This window comes from Hippopotamus amphibius, chromosome 3 (genome assembly GCF_030028045.1).
Source record: "Hippopotamus amphibius kiboko isolate mHipAmp2 chromosome 3, mHipAmp2.hap2, whole genome shotgun sequence".
In the NCBI taxonomy this organism is placed as follows: Eukaryota; Metazoa; Chordata; class Mammalia; order Artiodactyla; family Hippopotamidae; genus Hippopotamus; species Hippopotamus amphibius.
The window spans coordinates 186,466,368-186,475,511 of NC_080188.1; the positions used below are offsets into that span (position 1 = coordinate 186,466,368).

Below are 9,144 nucleotides of genomic sequence, written 5' to 3' on the forward strand. Positions count from 1 at the left end.
ATTGGAATTGAGAAAAGAATTCTAGCTTCCATACACAAGTAGCTGGTGATAGGAGATAAAACTCTTGTATTAAACAATGTTAAACCCCCTAACTGGGTTTCTTTGTTTTAAAAGGTTTTTATGATTCAACAAATCAATATGTAGAATATACGTATGTTCCAGCTATTTATATAATATCTGCATTTGGAAACTTGGCAAATGGGTCAAAGGGAAATATAGCACAGGTCACAAGAGCTTGTGCACTCGTGAAAAGGTATGAGGGAAGCTTCCATAAATATGTCTAAATTCTGATGAAGGCAACAATGAAATCCTCATCTTCTAGAATAGAATTTGATTTGCTGCTAGGAAAATGCTAAAAGTGTAAAAAATGGGGAATGGAGAAAGTTTATTTTGTTGTTTATTCATTGTTTTAATTGCCTAGAATCTGTTTCAAATGGAAATAGCATGTCTTTATGCAAGTAGGGTGGAAAGCATGTGCCTTACTTCTATGTCCAATCAGATATCACAATATCAAAAATTCTATGAGCTAGTCAATTTTTAACTTTTTTTTTCTGTTTTTCTATTGTTATCCTAAGACTTAAAGGGCCACAGATCCAGAAATGAGACCTAGGACAGAATTCATTTTTATGAAATAATAATAATAATTACAATAATAAAGACAACAATACTTCATTAGGAGGTTATTATGTGTTTTAAATACATTATGAACATATTTTAATATACATGTGTAAAATGTGTATGAATATATACATATATAGACATACACACAAACACACATATATAAAATCTTAAGTGTGTAATACACATGACAAGCAGTGGTATTGGTGAGAAAGCACAGAGTATTTCAGAGACTGGGTTTTGGAACCAGAATGCCTAGCCTGAAAAGCTGCTCTACAATTTATTAACTCTGTCGCTTTGCAGAAGTCCCTCAACCTCCCTGCATCCAGTGTCCTTACCTGTAAAATAAGGTTAAGAGCATCCTCCTCGCTGCTTTGTGGGAAGAATTGATGAGCTGTGCACACGAAGCACTTGGAACAGTACCTGCTCATGTTAAGTTTTTCATAAGTTGTAATTAACTCCTACCAATCTGCATCACAACCTTCCACAGTTCAGATTTTTAATCCCATTGTATATGGCAGGAAACTGATGGTGTTTCCGTAAATTTACCAAATTCATATAACTAGGAAGTGGAGATGCTGGGGTATGAACACAAATTTCTCTCTCTCTCTCTGTGTCTTTGTCTCTCTCTGTATCTCTCTCTCTAGCTTGAGATACAATTACATTTCCTCACTATTAGTACAGGTGGTAGTACTTATCAGGTGTTACACATATCTGCTTCATTTTTCCTAATTAAAAAAAATAGCTTTCTGCCCGTGGACACCGCCGAGTAAGCATCGTTGACGTCTCCCCTCTCCACTGCCGTCATGTCTAAGTCAGAGTCTCCCAAAGAGCCCGAACAGCTGCGGAAGCTCTTCATCGGAGGTTTGAGCTTTGAAACAACCGATGAGAGTCTGAGGACCCATTTTGAGCAATGGGGAACACTCACAGACTGTGTGGCAATGAGGGATCGAAACACGAAGCGCTCCAGAGGCTTCGGGTTTGTCACCTATGCCACTGTGGAGGAGGTGGATGCGGCCATGAATGCAAGGCCACACAAGGTGGATGGAAGAGTTGTGGAACCAAAGAGGGCCCTCTCAAGAGAAGATTCTCAAAGACCTGGTGCCCACTTAACTGTGAAAAAGATTTTTGTCGGCATTAAAGAAGACACTGAGGAACATCACTTAAGAGATTAATTTGAACAGTATGGGAAAATTGAAGTGATTGAAATCGTGACTGACCGAGGCAGTGGCAAAAAGAGAGGCTTTGCTTTCGTAACCTTTGATGACCATGAGTCCGTAGACAAGATTGTCATTCAGAAATACCACACTGTGAATGGCCACAACTGTGAAGTAAGGAAAGCCCTATCTAAGCAAGAGATGCCTAGTGCTTCATCGAGTCAGAGAGGTCGAAGTGGTTCTGGAAACTTTGGTGGTGGTCTTGGAGGTGGTTTTGGTGGGAATGACAACTTTGGTCATGGAGGAAACTTCAGTGGTCGAGGTGGCTTTGGTGGCAGCTGCAGTGGTGGTGGATATGGTGGCAGTCGGGATGGCTGTAATGGATTTGGTAATGATGGAAGCAATTTTGGAGGTGGTGGAAGCTACAATGATTTTGGCAATTACAACAATCAATCTTCAAATTTTGGACCCATGAAAGGAGGGAACTTTGGAGGCAGAAGTTCTGGCCCCTATGGCAGTGGAGGCCAATACTTTGCCAAACCACGAAACCAAGGTGGTTATGGTGGTTCCAGCAGCAGCAGTAGCTATGGCAGTGACAGAAGGTTTTAATTACTGCCAGGAAACAAAGCTTAGCAGGAGAGGAGAGCCAGAGAAGTGACAGGGAAGCTACAGGTTACAACAGATTTGTGAACTCAGCCAAGCACAGTGGTGGCAGGGCCTAGTAGCTACAAAGAAGACATGTTTTAGACAATACTCATGTGTATGGGCAAAAAAAACTCGAGGACTGTATTTGTGACTAATTGTATAACAGGTTATTTTAGTTTCTGTTCTGTGGAAAGTGTAAAGCAGTCCAACAAAGGGTTTTAATGTAGTTTTTTTTTTTTTTTGCACCCATGCTGTTGATTGCTAAATGTAATAGTCTGATCATGACGCTGAATAAATGTGTCTTTTAAAAAAAAATAAAGAAAATTCGAGCACCTCACATATAAGTACTCAAGAAATAGCAGCTCTTATTCTTGTTTTTAGGTTGTTAAACTTATTTGCCCTTCATTGCTAAAGACCTTATCTTCCTGTTCACTGTTTTCTCAGCATTTACTATCAGTTAAACCACAAAGAACTTATACATAAGAGTTTTGTAACAGAGAAATTTATATATAGCTTATGGGGGAGAACGTGTTCAGTTATTAAATGGACTTAATAATAAACTTTTAGAACACAGTCTCCATATAGCTTAGAATGTGAATATCTTTATGTACATCTTTCCAAATTGCAATAATTATCAATTGTTTTTGGTTTTGAACTCCAGCCTTAGTCCCAGACCTTAATTACTATTCTTTCCCCATCTACTCTGAATTTCACCGTAGAGACACTCCTGCTGGGTTTTGCAGCTACTACACACCTCAGGCACCTTGGCATAAGAAGTGTGTCTGTATGTCTGTGTTGTTCTCACATTGTCCACTTCTCTCATTTCCTTGTCTAACCATCAGGACAAGAACAGCATTTTAAATTCTTTCTCTCCTAACTCTCCTTCTTTTACTTGATTTCAGGTTACCTAATTTCTCTACCCTGAAGAATTAAGTTTTAAATTCCTCTCAATAATGAAGAATCAACCTCTCCTATACATTTCTGTTGCAGCTAATGCTACCTAAAATCATTTCTGGAACATCATAAATTGCTTAAGCAACACAAGGATTTAATAAGTTACTTAAGAAGAACTGCTCTAGAAGTCGGTTTTTTTTTTTTTTTGGGGGGGGGGTACACCAGATTCAATCATCTGTTTTTATACACATATCCCCGTATTCCCTCCCTTCCTTTAGAAGTCTGTTTTTTAATAAAAGCCAGAGTACCTTAGACAAATATGATTTTTCTCTAAACAAAAATCCTATCTTTACAAATCTTAGCAATCTTATAAATATGCTCAGCTCAAAATCAGGAACTCACACATTTGTAACTATAGATACAAAATGAGTACAATTGACCCTTGAATGACATGGGTTTGAATGACAGGTCCACTTATACATGGACTTTTTTCAGTAAATAGGTATAACAGTACTACACAATCCCCTGTTGGTTGAATCCATGAATGTGGAACCTTGTATAGGGATTCCTGACTATAAAGTTAACAGATTTTTGACTTTGAGAAAGGTCAATGCCCCTAACCCCCGAGTTATTCAAGGGTCACCTGTATTCTACCAAACCTGGAAATCTGATGTTCTGATTGCTCAGTATAAAGTTTACCAAAGTGTTGATGTCAACCATTTTAAGACTCATGTCAAACCTAGAAAACAATCAGAAGAAATTTAACAATTAATACAACCATTAAGAATTGTAATAGCATTGACTTTTTAACATTTTAAGTACACACACTCCATATTTTGTTCCATAATAATTTATCTGTACATAAAGTATAATCTGCCTTTGATGTTAGTATTAATATACCCCATTTTACACGTACAACCTCATGTTTATAGAAGTTAACTCTCTTGCCTTAAGTCACATTTGGTGCATGCAGCACAGCTGATGTTTAAATCCAGAACTGTTGCATTCCAAGATCTGTGCCTGTGAGCATCTCTCTAGATTCTGTGTTTCCTTGAGCTAATGCCCCATTTTTTCCATTCCTTCATAAACAATCATTTTTAAAGAATAGGAGTTGCTGTCTCTACCTCATCATCTGACAATCTTTCAATGAAGTAACCCAAATTCAGCCACAGCTCTCATGGTTCTGTAAAAACCTGTTCAGGATAAGACTCTGTCACTTAGCATTTACATAAAGAAAATAACCCTATAAATTCCTGTCTCTCACCTCCTCCCCCCTCCCCCACAGCCACACAATCTGATCTATGTCCATGGATTTATTTCTACTGGAGAACCTTTCAGGGGGGCTTTAAGAAATGGCTGAGGTTGTGGTTTGGTCTGGGTCTTTAAAAATTTAATAAGTTTCTGAATATGAAACCTACAGACTTGGCCTCATTTTGTGCCATCCATTACCCAAAAGTGTTTCTAGCAGAAATTTGACTCCAAGTATCTCGTATGGTAAATAATGGAAAATGTCTAGCTCAAAAGTTCTTCCAGAAGGGTAATGGGTTGGCAATTTCTTCTCAGATATTTAAAAGTCTGTGCTTTCATATTCTGAGCAGAGCGCTAAACAAATCTGCAAAGCCCTTTTAATAATTTCTCCCTGCGGATTGCACACAGTGTTTGAATCAGGAGGTTTTGATTACATGAAACTACTGAGAATAGGATTGTTAATTCCTCAGACACATCAACAGAATGAAAGGGAAAATCTTCACTGAAAAGATGATTAAAGACTTAAAGGGGAATGGATTAAAAAGTGAAAATTAAAGGAAGTAAAATGCCAAGAAGCATGTATATTTGGATATATTTTCATTTCCCTAAATATGTAAGTAAAACTAACATTCGCTCAGTCTTATACAGCAATGTCCAGCCAGGAAACGGGGTAATCTTGTCAAGCAAGGCATCTAATTAACTGATTGCCTTAGATTTTATCTACTCACACTTTAAAAAACAATCCTTTAAAATATTTTGTGTTCTTTATTCCATTAATATGTAACACTAATATAAACCAGGCTTTTGTGTGTGATTCAAAATTAGTGTTAAAAAAATGAATAATGAGAATTCAATATCCCTATTATGTATTTCTATGTATTATATATTAACATTCTTAACACTGCCTTTTTGATGACTAAATGAGATTTCTGAATATCAGCTTCCAAACAAACATGTTGTTCCAAAGAATCCCTTCGCTGTTCCCCAGACTGCAGTTGTGCAATTTATTCTCATCCTTACTCTCTCCAGCCCCTGGCACCACCAATCTGTGTTTTTGTTTCTGTGGATTTAGTTATTCTGAATGTTTCACATAATGTTTCTCGAAACCACATAATGTTTCTCGAAACCAGGTGTTTTTGAGATTGATCTATATTGTAGCATGTCAGTACTTCATTACTCTTTATGGCTACATGATATTCCGTTGCCTGAATGTATCACAATCTGTTTATGCATTCATTTGTTAATGGACATTTGGGATGTTTCTACCATGCTGCTATAGTGTTGCTAAGAATTGTATTTATTTGAGTACCTGTTTTCAATTCTTTGGGTATACACCTAGGAATGGAATTGCAAGGTACTATGGTAATTCTATATTTAACTTTTTGAGAAGTCACTAAGTTGTTTTCCACATCAGCTGAAACATTTTAGAAACATACTAGCACTGTACAGGGTTTCAATTTCTCTATATCCTTGCCAACACTTTAAAAAAATTGTAGGAATTCCAGTGAGTGTGACCTGGTACTCGTTATACTTTTGATTTGCATTTTTCTAATGACTGGTGATGTTGAGCACCTTTTCATGTACTTGTTAGTCATTTGTATACAGTATTTGAAGAAATGTCTATTCAAGTCCTTCAGCCATATCTTAATTGGATTATTTGTCTTTTGGTTGTTGAGTTGTAAGAGTTCTTTACCAGTGCCTGATAAATATCTCCTGCTTAATAAATGTATTGATTCTGGATCTGAAGCTATTCTAGATACCTCTTCACCCTTAATTTCCCTAAAATTTTCAATCAAACTTGAAACAGATAATTCCAGTATTTTGCTTATTCTTAGACTCAGCTCTAACATTTTTGTGTATTTTTCTGATTGATACGTTCAAGTATCATAATATTTTTTTTCCAGGATGGTGTATTTCTTCACTTCTGAGGCCACACTCCTCACTCTCAACTTGAGGGAGGAAGATATGTAACATTGTTATGAGTGAAACACAGTCCCCTGCTAGGCTATATAAATTGAAAGAAGTTATCCCTTTATCATAATCATTTTTATTGTAATTTCCAAAATCACAAGAGATGTTATTTTATTTGTTTAATATGTCACATTCATTATCTCCTTCCTGTATTTTACTTCCAAAAACAAAGAATTTTTAAAATGACTTCAAATTTTCATTATTGAAAAAAAAGGAAAAAAAAATGCATGTTCTCTAGTAAAGACAATAAACGCGATGCCTAAAAAAAAGCTTCTCCTATATGCAAATTCATCATATATAACTGAAAATGTTTCCCTATTAGGAATTTTCCTTGGCTATATTCTCTCTATTCCAAAGCTCCCTATATTGGAATATAATTATGCCACTCACTAAGCAATGTGAGATTTTGCTTTTATTAAAAGGGATCTAACTACTTACCTTACATGTCCACAAAATCATTTTTGCGCACAAAGAGGAGCTCAAGAAACCACAGGAGCCACTTTCAAAATTCTGTCCCCTGAGAATGTGAGTGAATATTCTGATATTGGTTAATTCAATATGAAGTGCTGGATTTTAGGAAGATGATTATCCCTTATTACTTTATTACAATGAAAGTGTGTATGATGATCACATACAATTTAATATGCTTGGCTTCTGTGGATGGTTCTACATGGTTTTTGTTTCCTTGATGAATTAACTCGTGAAACTGCTAGTATTTTTCCTGTTGAAGCCAAGCCTATTACCCGTGCCCATATGTCTGTAGTAAGAGTGATTGGGAATACAGAAACCTTGCATCTGGAAGAAGTTAGCTTTGCTTCCTCTATAATGGTTTCCAATCATTCTTTCTAAAAAATCCAGTCTTACAGAAACATACTAGACTTTCATGCAAAACTCTGTTAAATTAACAGTTCATCATTTTAGAGTACACTGTAATAGACTGTGTTCACTCATGTGCTCTTGTTCACACTCCTGAAATCTCATTACAAAGTCAGTCTTAGACATATGGCTGAGTCTGTAGCTACTTACTTCTTAAAAGAGGGCTGAAGTTAGTCTCTCCTTACCTCATCTATCAAATATGCAAGCACAATGTGATCTTATATGACAGTTTCACTTCCTTTCTTTCTCTCTCTGTCTCTCTCTTTCTCTGTCTCTCTCTTCCTCCCTCCCTCCCTTCTTCCTTCCTTCCTTCCTTTTTTTTTTTTCTGGTAGATTCTTCTTCCAAACATACCTGACTTCCAAACATACCTGACTTCTTTCCCTCTTCCTTGAACTTTAGTTCTCATATCCAGGAGCTGTAAAAACATAATATCACATGAAAATTTCCAACAATAGATTTTATGTCTTTCTACATATTTCCCAACACTCATATATACATATGTGTGTATTGTAAACATGTAACAGTTTTCTGGGGTCTTTGGATAGTCTCATCTGGAAATGCGACAAGTTTGCTAGCCTATAATACTTTGCAAACAAATAGGGACAATATGGTATTTGAAGTTCATAAATATTTTCATATGTATTGCTTCATTTGATCATCATCATAATTTGGGGACAGGATAGAGTAAAACTATTATATTTATAAATAGAAAAAGAGGTTCGGGTTATCTTAAAAAATGACAATACCAGGAAAATTTATCAAGGTGATTAGCAAATATTAATTGTTCAACCACAAGAGCTGTTTTTATTAATGATAATGACAAATAATAACAAGACCAAGCAAGCTGTGGATCTGAGATCCTAACCCTATGAGATTGTCTGATTTTTAAACTGATTATCTCCATGCAGAAAGAAGTTGCAACTCCCATAGGCAATGATGCCATTTTGCTTTTCTATAAGATAGAGGAGGTTTATTCAGTTCAAAGAATTTGTGTCCTAATCTGTCCGGTTTGCAATTGCAGGGAGTTTGAGGAATTTTGAGGCTGATCGAGGAGAAAGATATGACCAAGACATGGCAGTAGTACACAGCCTTTACTTGGACACTGCTAGGAAGGTTTGCACGCAGGGTGCGGAAAAAGGCAGTTGATCTGAGATGGGACTTAGGAGGTTAGGTTATTCAGCAGCAAGGTGGGAATTCTTGGGGTCAGAAGGCTCCAAAAGGCAGCAGCCCCTTGGGGTCTTCATGGCTAGCAAATACTCATCTCAAAGCTAGCAGATATTGGGTGCAGCTTTGCAGGTTTTGCTTACTAGGCAAGCTCTATTTGGCTTAATTAAAGGCTGCTTTTTTGGGTTATATTCATAAGACAATGATATGTAAAAATGTGAGTTTAACATCAGAGGACTTTTGATACTTTGGGTCTCAGCCCACTATAAAAAGGAAGCAACCTAGGGGCCACTATACAAAGACCATCATTTGCTCACTTGTATAACAATCCACCCTTTGTCCCAAGTTGTATTAGTCTAAGCTGTATGTTGTTTCATAATGCCTGGGTTTGGATGCAAGAATAAAGCATCTTCAAGACCAAGAATCCTACAAAGACACAAACTAGGATTTCAAAGCCTGTTTATACTTAGAGGAGATGGTGTGGGGGAAATCCAGGAAAACTGATCAAACAAGGAGAATATTTTTAATTGTTTAATCTGTTTAATCAGTAAAGTACTATCATGTGCCCTT

General features: G+C 36.6%; 1 pseudogene; it reads left to right on the top strand.

Moving 5' to 3' along the window:
• Positions 1–1,386: 1,386 nt before the first annotated feature.
• LOC130849704 (heterogeneous nuclear ribonucleoprotein A1-like) lies at positions 1,387–2,384 on the top strand (annotated as a pseudogene).
• Positions 2,385–9,144: the final 6,760 nt, after the last annotated feature.